The sequence below is a fragment of the Fistularia commersonii genome, chromosome 17 (genome assembly GCF_037954325.1).
Source record: "Fistularia commersonii isolate RoL2024-O1a breed Wild chromosome 17, RoL_Fcom_v1.0, whole genome shotgun sequence".
NCBI lineage: Eukaryota > Metazoa > Chordata > Actinopteri > Syngnathiformes > Fistulariidae > Fistularia > Fistularia commersonii.
This window is the reverse complement of record NC_141300.1, coordinates 14,604,003-14,613,765: the sequence shown is the minus strand read 5'-3', so window position 1 is coordinate 14,613,765 and position 9,763 is coordinate 14,604,003.

The following is a 9,763-nucleotide window of genomic DNA, read 5'->3' as shown; positions in this document are numbered from 1 at the left end:
AGGAAAACAGGATAACAAGCGTTGCGCGCAGTTGTCCGGTAAGGCTCAAGAGAGTGGAAGGGGTTTTGAAAAAGCAGTAGAGTCACTTTAACTACTTTAACTTCATTTCATATTTAAAAGTATGTAAAATATTGATAACTACATATAAAGAAAGTCTTATGTCATACACATATCATTAATCACGAAGAATTTTTACGAGCACACATTTCTCTATTGGAATCAAACTGGACATCGTGAAACCAGACAGTTACAATTACTGTGTATTGATTCGCCCTTAAAATTGTTTTTCTTAAGGTGTAGGATTGTGTGGAGATGATGCTTCACATCTTTATCTGAGTATCTCACCGGTGTTGCACTTGACTCTCTATGTTTTGAGTCTTGGTGGATCGTGTGTCACTTCGACCAACTATTTCAAATCACCTGGGTAAAAAAAATCAAATTCGCTCCAAGAGTCTTTTAATTCAAAAGTCGACAGTCATTTATTGGAAAACTGGATTTCACGTTTCACTGTTAATCAACAACAGCTTTTTCTTACTGTTGTTGTTGATTGCTGTGCTGAAATACATTATATATCTATCTATATATATACATATGTGTGTAAGTATGTAAGTGTGTGTGTGTGTGTGTTTAGAAATATGAATAGTGAGAGAGAGATTTTGCATATTAGTTATTTTATTTTTAGTAACACATAAAATTATGGGATAATTCCGCATATGTGATAAATGTGAGTGAACGCCACATTTCATGTTTGCTTCAAATGAAAATGATGGCGGCGCCAATTAAAAGATGACAGGGAATATATCTGTGTGTGTTTTAAGAGCTTAGACATATTGCACAGTTGGCATTTGACACGGCTATCTTTAATCTAAGTCCTCATCTCCAAATTGGCAAAAGTTAGAATGATCTTAATTACATTTGATGAAGACGCCATCCCTTTGGAGTGATCCCTCTCAGTAATCCTTCACATTGGGGACCTTCTGTCTACAATAACGGAATGGGATCATGAATACCAAGGCTGGAAGCGCAAGTTAGACTGCTCGTGGCAGAAACTTGGCTATCATGGGAATTTAAGAGGAGGCTGGTAAGCCACTTAATACCCCACTAGACAGAAGATGAAGAAAGCATACTTATTATTTAGATTTCTAAGAGCTGACTGTAGAGCTCTTGTGAATTGTGTCGCCATACTTTCTTTTAATACAAAAAAAAACCCACATATTTGGACCGCAAACAAATAAGTAAACCATTTGGCAGGCTCTCATTCCACCACGCTATTGCACACTTCTGCAACTCCGGCGTCATGTAACGAAAAGTATGGTGTCATTCATGTTTTTGTGCTTCCCGCATATTGGGGAGTTCATATTTTTCCATATCAGTGTACGGGAAAATGTGATGCAGCTCATAATACCAAATGCAATCAGGTTCTGCCCACTGATGTACTCTGATACTTGTATCTCTGAGCACAAAACACTTCAACCTTGATGATGGCTGACTTCTATTTTGCAATGTAGAACAGAGCTTTGTATTATTGATTTTGTAACATCATTAGTTTTGCTAAGTGAAATTGTCTGGTGTCAAAAAACCTGTTGGATAAGTATTGCCAAAGTTAATATCCATAATGAAATGCATATTAAATATACATAATACCTTATGTGCGAATAGTGTGTGTGTGTGGGTGCGTGCGTGTGTGTGTGTGTGTGTGTGTGTGTGTGGGCTGGGTCGAGTCCCTTTAGTAATGAGAGTAATGAGATGCCCTCTGAGCACTGTAGTCATTAATCAGCCACTCATTATTGAGCTGTGCTGTGAGACACACACAAGGATGTAAATGTACACACTGGCTTTCACACCATGTACGGCATTGGATTCAGCCTCCATCCTCTGACCAAGTCCCTTTTTACGGCATTAATACAATGTCCATGTCCAAGCGTCATGAGTAGTGTGGGGGCACGAGTAGAAAAATAAATTAAAAAATCAAATGAGTAAATACATGAATAAATAGCAAAATCTATGATAGGACGACCCGTTTCTTTCCAGCGAAATTTCAGCAGCCCTTGTTGCTTCATGAATCTATGTATGAGAATACTCAGCTCGCAAACCAATGAGTTTTACTGGTAAAACATTCAGTGCTTCGGTTTTTACTTAATTAGTATGCCATATATCTACCATATCCAGATTACCGTTGAATATTTTGCATTTTAGTGTCAGCTGTCAAGGCTCTGCAGGTGTTCCCGATAACGTGCCCTCGATTTGTGTACATACAAGTGTATGCAGGGGGGCGGGAACCAAAACACATCATTATGCACCACCTGTCAGGTCAAGGAGCAGTAATGCTGGCCTGCCACTAATCGCGGCCGTATGCTTGAAGAGGATGGATGTAAAATGAAATGCAGTCAATCAATCCGCGATAAGTTCTTCAGGAACGGGTGAGTTTTTGAACGCTCTCACAGAACGGCTCCATCGTCTTGCTCTTTCTCTTTCTCTTCACCTCAAGGACAGAATCATATTTATCCTTTAACCATTGTTCCTGGCCCACTCTGTCGTGCCTCAGTGCATTCCTAATCCTGTTTCCAATTCCTCAAGACAAATATTACCATCAATCAACCACACACATCTGCCCTTGCTGTCAAACAAATGTGTCAAAAACAGCCTTTGTCTGTTGGTGTGGGATGATTTTTTTTTTCATAAAAGAAAAAGATTTATAACAATTCCCAGTTTGTCATCACCCGGTCCTCATCCTTGTGCACAAACACACACACACACACACACACACACACATACACACACACCATGTCATCAATGTCAATTTGGAATAAGACCTGACTAGTCAGTGATCTAGTGAGACCGATTCTAAGCCCATGTCCAGTATTCTTGTCCCAATGCACATCTCAGCTTGTGCACATATGTTTTGTGCTTCAGTGTCTGTCAGTGCCACTGCATTGGCCGTCATCAGCTTGCTATTAAGGAGCACTGGAGGGCTGTATCTTTGCTGCCTCACACAGGACAAAGGTTGCTACTGAAAGCAGAGTCACATCCATCACACCTAACACGTGTAGAAAGAATCTTACACAAGCAGTCCTTCCTGCTAAGTCCCACAGGAGATCTGATAACAGTGGTGGGGCTCCAGCTGCTTCAACAGTTATGTGGGACGTGCATGAGCAAATGCTAAATCATCCAAGTGGGCAAAAACACACAAACGCAGACAAATTCTTCAGATTCCCTGCTGAAAGGCTGGAGAGAGTAAGGGAATCACACTGAAATTTTCTCAGCTGGCACTTATAGCCAGGTGATGACTGTATCATTTTGTGTGCGTGTGTGTGTGTGTGTATTTGTATAGGAGTCAGTTTTATAGTCAAACCCCTCTCCGTTGAAAACATTTGCAAAGCCAGTTTTTACCTCACTTATAATCAAATTTAATATAAAGCCCTCTTTGCTGCAATTGTTGGAACCTGATTAATGATTCACACAGAGGAACGGGGTGAGCAGGGTGAACAAATCAGTTTTTGCATCATCTGTTTCTCCAAAAAAACAATTTCATCTTCACCATATGCAATAACTGGCGATAAACCAAATAATTTAATGTGACTATTTAACTCAATATTCAAACATTGTGACATCCTTTCATGATCTTTCACTGTTTCTCTTGCAAAATTGAGTCTCGAGGGAAAGACTTTTGGAATGCATTACAAATATTTAATGGAGATATATGCAATCTAGGATGAATACGGTTTACAATCCGCTCTGGAGTTTGCTTTAAACAGGTTTTCAGGAGCAGCTGTGGCTCGGTTGGCGCCCCTGTCAATCACTAGGTTGCTGGTTCTATTCACGTTTCCTCTGAAAGCACTATGTACTTTAAATATAGACCATTGACCGTTTGAAAAACGCTATGAAAATAACACATCTGGGAAGAAAGAAAACGATAGCAAGGATTAAAAAAAAAAATCCCTATAACAGAGCGGTTTTGTTTCTATAGGTTCTGTACAATTTTGTTATAATTTTTTTAATCTCTGTATGAACAACACACACAAACATGGTTTCAAAGAGCAAATACTGATGGATATTTTAAAGAAACAAGGTTTCTCCCACTAAATTTTCTTTCTATTAATATCTTGTAAGCAGGCATATTCTCAAGAGATTTCCAGTAAAACAAACAAACATACGCTGTTGATAGAATATCAATCTCTTTTCCCCTTCCTTTGGGTTTTTCAGCAGTTAGCTCTTCTTCTTTGTTTGTTCCCTTTTGTTTTTAGGCCAGCATTTCATCATCCGTCACACTTGAAGACAGAAAATAAAATCATTCCATCAACTACTTTACAAAGAGCTTCATCCCTTTTACTCTGAATGATGCAACTTTATCAATATTTGTTAAACAGTGGAGCGCTGGGTGTTTATATGTGGTTATATATGATATCATATATCAGCACGTAGGCAGTAAAGATAATTTAGGTCAAAGCCAGACACAGAAGACAACCCTTGCCTGTAACAATTTCATAAATTTACCATCCTGCTTGGTTATTCCTGCAGTTGCCCTATTAACACTCCGCATCCTACCAAAGACAATAGATTGCATGATAATTATTTTCCTAAACAGGTAACTTATTTAACATCAAACATGAAACTCACACTCATATTGATCAGAGATGTGAAAGTAAACAATCAGTAGCATGTCAGCATAATACTGATAATGTCAAGATTTACATATATTTACAAGAAATAATGTATCTCACTATGCAAGTGGCTCGAACCTGTTTCTAGAGGCCAACTGGAAGTGATTTCACAAAATTATGTTCAAAAAACAGGTTCAGGGAAAGAAATTTTAAAAAAGTACTCCACTTACCCTTGATTTTTTTATGATAAAAAAAACTTGTTAGTCAAGCTTAACTTGATGAATTGGGTCGTTCATGAAGTCAAGCTCGGTCTGAACTGCAAATATGGCTTTCATTCACGGGTACAAGCTGAAAGCTAATTGGGTTGGAGACTATTTGGATAATATTTGACTTATTTTGCTGTTAATCCCCACAAAGTTTAGTTCAACAAGGTTGGAGAAACGAGACTGAATATGATTATTGTTCCTTTTTTATATATTTTTAGTCAACTGCCAAGCCCTGAAAGAGACCAATGTTACTTGAGGTTTTACCATTTTTTTTAATCAATAGCTAATGAACAAAAACAAGAAAATGACTCCAATATTCTAATCCTTTCGAGCTTGATTTTGACTGAATTTGAGAATATTTTGGAATATCCTTTATTCATCCTTAATGTTTTCTTGATAAAACAGAAATCTTTTAAAAAAGATTCCTGGATGACAGGAATTCCATTTTGCTACCTTTACTTTAAAAGTCTGGCAGAAGCTTTAATTGAGGCATGAAATGTTACCAAGGGTTCTACTTTCGTTTGTATTTAATGAAGTCATTTTTTTTTTTTGTTCTTTGGGGGGCTATCTTTTAAATCTACTTTTTTGAAACCTTTTTGAATAGACATATACCTTTATGAAACAGGTCGTAGAACTTTCATTACTGTTCTCCAGATGTGCTGGCTAAAGTTGAATTTTTGTTGTTCTCTTTGCTTCTTTTCCGACTTTAACCCAATTCAAGTTGTGTCTTCCTTGATTGTAAAAATGTCCCTTAATCAAAGTGAAATTACCTAAAGTCTACTAATCATCATACGCAACATACTGCATACAGAAACAACAGAAATTCAGTATTTACTCAATATTTAGATTTGAAACACAGATGCGGAAAGTCCAAATAGGTAAACTGAAAACAAGTAGTTGCTGATACAAATTGAAATACTTTGAGGCAAAACTGAGTCTTGGATAAATAACATACATTTACAAAAACTATTGCTACAACAAGTCATAAAGGATATGATACAACTTCCAAAACAATGTTAATGTAGTCGAAATCGCAGCAAGAGGGATTATGGAAATGCGGACAGTCTTCTTATTAATAAAGGCGCGTTGTCGTTCTATGAATTAATTCCTTCCAACACTGAACAAAAAGGTCCAATTAAACTAATGTTCACAAAAGCTCTTACTCATTATGAACTTGGGAATGATGTATTTGCGCTGAACACTTCAGCAGTCACTGCAAATAGTTGCTCAAAACGAAAACATTTCTATTATATTACATTCTTTTAAATTGGACGGTTATAGATAGATATATTTTTTACATTTTGACAGGAATTCATATTGAACAAAGTGCGGCATACGACCCGACTTGTAACGTCTTTGTTCGAACCGCTTTGTACCACCAGCAAAAACATATATAAATGGTTACCTCCGTTTTATCTTTGGGAATGAGGGACTCCATTTCCCAAACACACATTTAAATGTCCTTCGTGTTCAAACTGCTTGCAACATGAAGTTAACTAGCCAATGCAGCTGCACTTCCCAATCAGCCCAACTAATGAGGTCAAATTCCATTCAAATAGCCATTTTAAGTTAAAGGAACGAAAGATTGCAAAAGGCCAGAGTTTCCAGGCTTGGAGAAGCGGTTTTTGGGCCAGCATTACTCTGACACAAATCATTACAAGCGACTGTGGAAAAAAAAACAATATCACATGCAAATGCGCAACTGCTGTCTTCTTGGGATTTAGAGAGTGCGAGTTTTAGCATTTCGTCCAGTCTGTGTTTATTATGCAACATGAGTGTGTCAGACACTCTGTCTAACTTGGCCACGGGCGCTCTTTATAGGGCTCAGTGCCATCCTGTCATAAAAAAAAACATACACATAGGTATGATATGTGATACGAGAAAGCATACACATATTCACTACATTATTACAGTATTTGTACTTTGATAATTAAAATGATTTGAGTCAGGGGTCCCCAAACTTTTTCTTGCGAAGGCCGAATGACTTTTCCCTTCTCTGACGGGGGGCCGGGCCAGTTTGTAACAAAAAGTGACGATCGCAGAGGTGTCTAAATGTAAACATTTATTGTTTTACAGAAAGCCACAGATAACCAAAAATAAACCCTTTCTGGGATCTTGACAGGAAAAAACAAATCAGAAAATAAATAATCACATTATTAATGAAATAAATAACACAATTTATGACATAAAATAATAACCAAGTAACCCTTTTCAAGTTCTTCACAGAAAAAAAGAGCAAGGAACATTAACTTTCTCGTAGACACAACTGTTTGCAGCTCTCTTATATCAAATTCACGATGAAAACCAGAAAGCAAGCAGGCTATGAAACCCAACTGATACCAACACGGCACATTTCACTACCAGTATGGTTGTAGAACGGATTTTATCCCAGTAGATGTCATTATGATTATATTTGTATTATTATTTGCATCTCTGGTATTGTTCAGGGGCCGGGCAAAATGTGGAGGCGGGCCGCATCCGGCCCCCGGGCCGTAGTTTGGTGATTTAAGTATTAAATACATACAAATGATATAAAGTGAATGCGGGGTTATGAAATATAGTAAGAAGAGAATTATATCAAAAAATCTGTGTTCACTTCATGGCATACTAAACAAGCACCAATAACATCTCAGTCTCATGCTGCTTTTGAACGATCACCAGTTTTTGTCATCATTGGAAGTCATTCGTCATTATTCGGGTAGGTCAGACTGCAGGGCCTCTCTGGTTTGGATTGAATGTATGTATTCGGCTTTTCAAGCGAACACACTTGGCCTGTCTCCCACATAAAGTACGGCGTACTGCGGCGATTCGATTTTTCTTTCTCGTGTAACTTTGCCTGCAGGGAGCCTTGTTGCGAGCAAAGCATTTGCTCCCAAATGCAACTGATTTCAGCAAGAAATGACTTTGACTGCATGACTAATGTGTCCCAAACTGAACATATATATGGAGATGTTGTTTCAGGCCAAGAAGTAGAACTGTGTTTTTGGACCGCTCCGTATCGTTGCTTGTGAATACAACGCCGACAAAGCAGATTCCAGCTTTCCCAGACTATCGGCACGCACGACGGCATTACTCCCCTAATATCTTGGTTAGTGTAACTCCACAGCTAATTGAAAATGAGCCAGGCGCTGTCTGCCTGCAGTGCATTCATAAAGCTGATTAAGACACACACACCGGCACACACCCTTTCACCGCAGGACGAACATCAGAAGCCTCCCACACTGTACAAAGAATAGCATGCGCTGGTGAATAAATCAATAAGTCTTTTAGTGCAAAATCACTCCACCAGGTGAAGCGGTGGCACTATTATTCCTTGCCAAAGAAGGAGCAGCTGATAAATCAGAAATATGTAGGGATAAAACCACACATAAAGCCAGGGCAGAACATATGTATGCAGTGGCAGTGATTTACAGCAGGCTGAGCTTAACTGCTTACTGTCAGTAGATGTAATGGATGCCAGCATCTGCTCTTAATTTCTGTGGCTGGGAATAGATATTGCTGCTGTTATTTTCTCCCAAGGCAATTTCACTGATGTCTCCCAAGGTACCCCACTGTGTTATATTTGAACCATATGGGTGCAAAATGTTGCAATGAAAAGCGCGCTGCAAGCCTCCGAAATTGATCACTAAGAAAAGCGACTTTAGTTTCAATGAGAACCGTAATAAACAAAATGACTACTGCGGGCCTTATGAGCCGTCCCCGAAGTTGAGATAATAAGAGACAAACATTTGTGAGAAATGAGTTGGAAAATGGAAAAGATACACAGACTTGAAATGATTTCAAAATGTAATCATTGTGCCGGATCCCAGGATTAGGACTCTCACAGGTACGTACAAATACAAACGCTAGAATAGTGAGCAAAGCTTTCTTTCGTTGTGAATTCCACTCAGCGTGGACTGACGGTAAAGACCGTGGATCTGGCGTGAGCTGGCGTGAGATGCTAGTTTTACACCAGTCTTTTCAAAATCTTTTCCAAGTCTTGAAGTAAAGCCCAGCATTTGCTGCACTTTGTGTTTCAGGCTCGGCAACAGGTTTGGACCCAAGAAAATGTTCCCTCCTGCCACCTGCTGTTAAAGAAGACCGTTACAGTATATTTAGAGCCCGTTGGTTCAGTCAAATCCAACTTAAACATTTTATGCCAATCGTTATCCGTCACTAAAATTCCCCTCATCGAATCATAACATGTTTATAGCTGATAAAAGACTGACTGTCATATTTCCGTTTTCTGAGGAGAGCAATGACATAGGGGAAAATAAGGTTGAACTAGTTGAAATTTTGCACTGAAATAGCAACCATGACCCAGATCCAGGTCTGATAACCTGGTTAACTTGTTGCAAAGGTTTTTACCTGTGCCACAAAGGATGATGCAACTGAGGTACTCTTTCTTTTTTTTTTTTTTTTTTTAATATACATGCAGGTCTTTCAAATTGCCAGTAGATGGCATCAGTAGTTTAAGTTTAAGCTTGATGCCACAACAGCTCTCACGCCATCCCTCTAGTGTGGGCCTGTTCTGAAAAGTGTGGCATAATAATTCAAGATTGACAATAAAAGAGCAAGAAAAAGAAAAGGTTTTGTTTGACATTTAGAAGCAGCGTATGATCACATATCAAAGAACTATAAGAAGGTGAAAGTTAGTTGAAAACGGATCAATATAGATATATATAGTGTATGTGTAGAATATATATTCTAAAATTCTAATGATAATACGAATGTCAAAATTGAATGTAATTTGCCCTTTCCTTGGAAAGACATGCCATACAATAATTGTAAAAACATTTAAAAAATTAAAGAAATTCTTCATCCCTGCATCTGAATAATGCTTTTTGTGAACCCTCACTTATGTTTGCGGAGATATTTTAGATTTTAGAGAGACAAAAAGAGCGGGCGGTTAACATG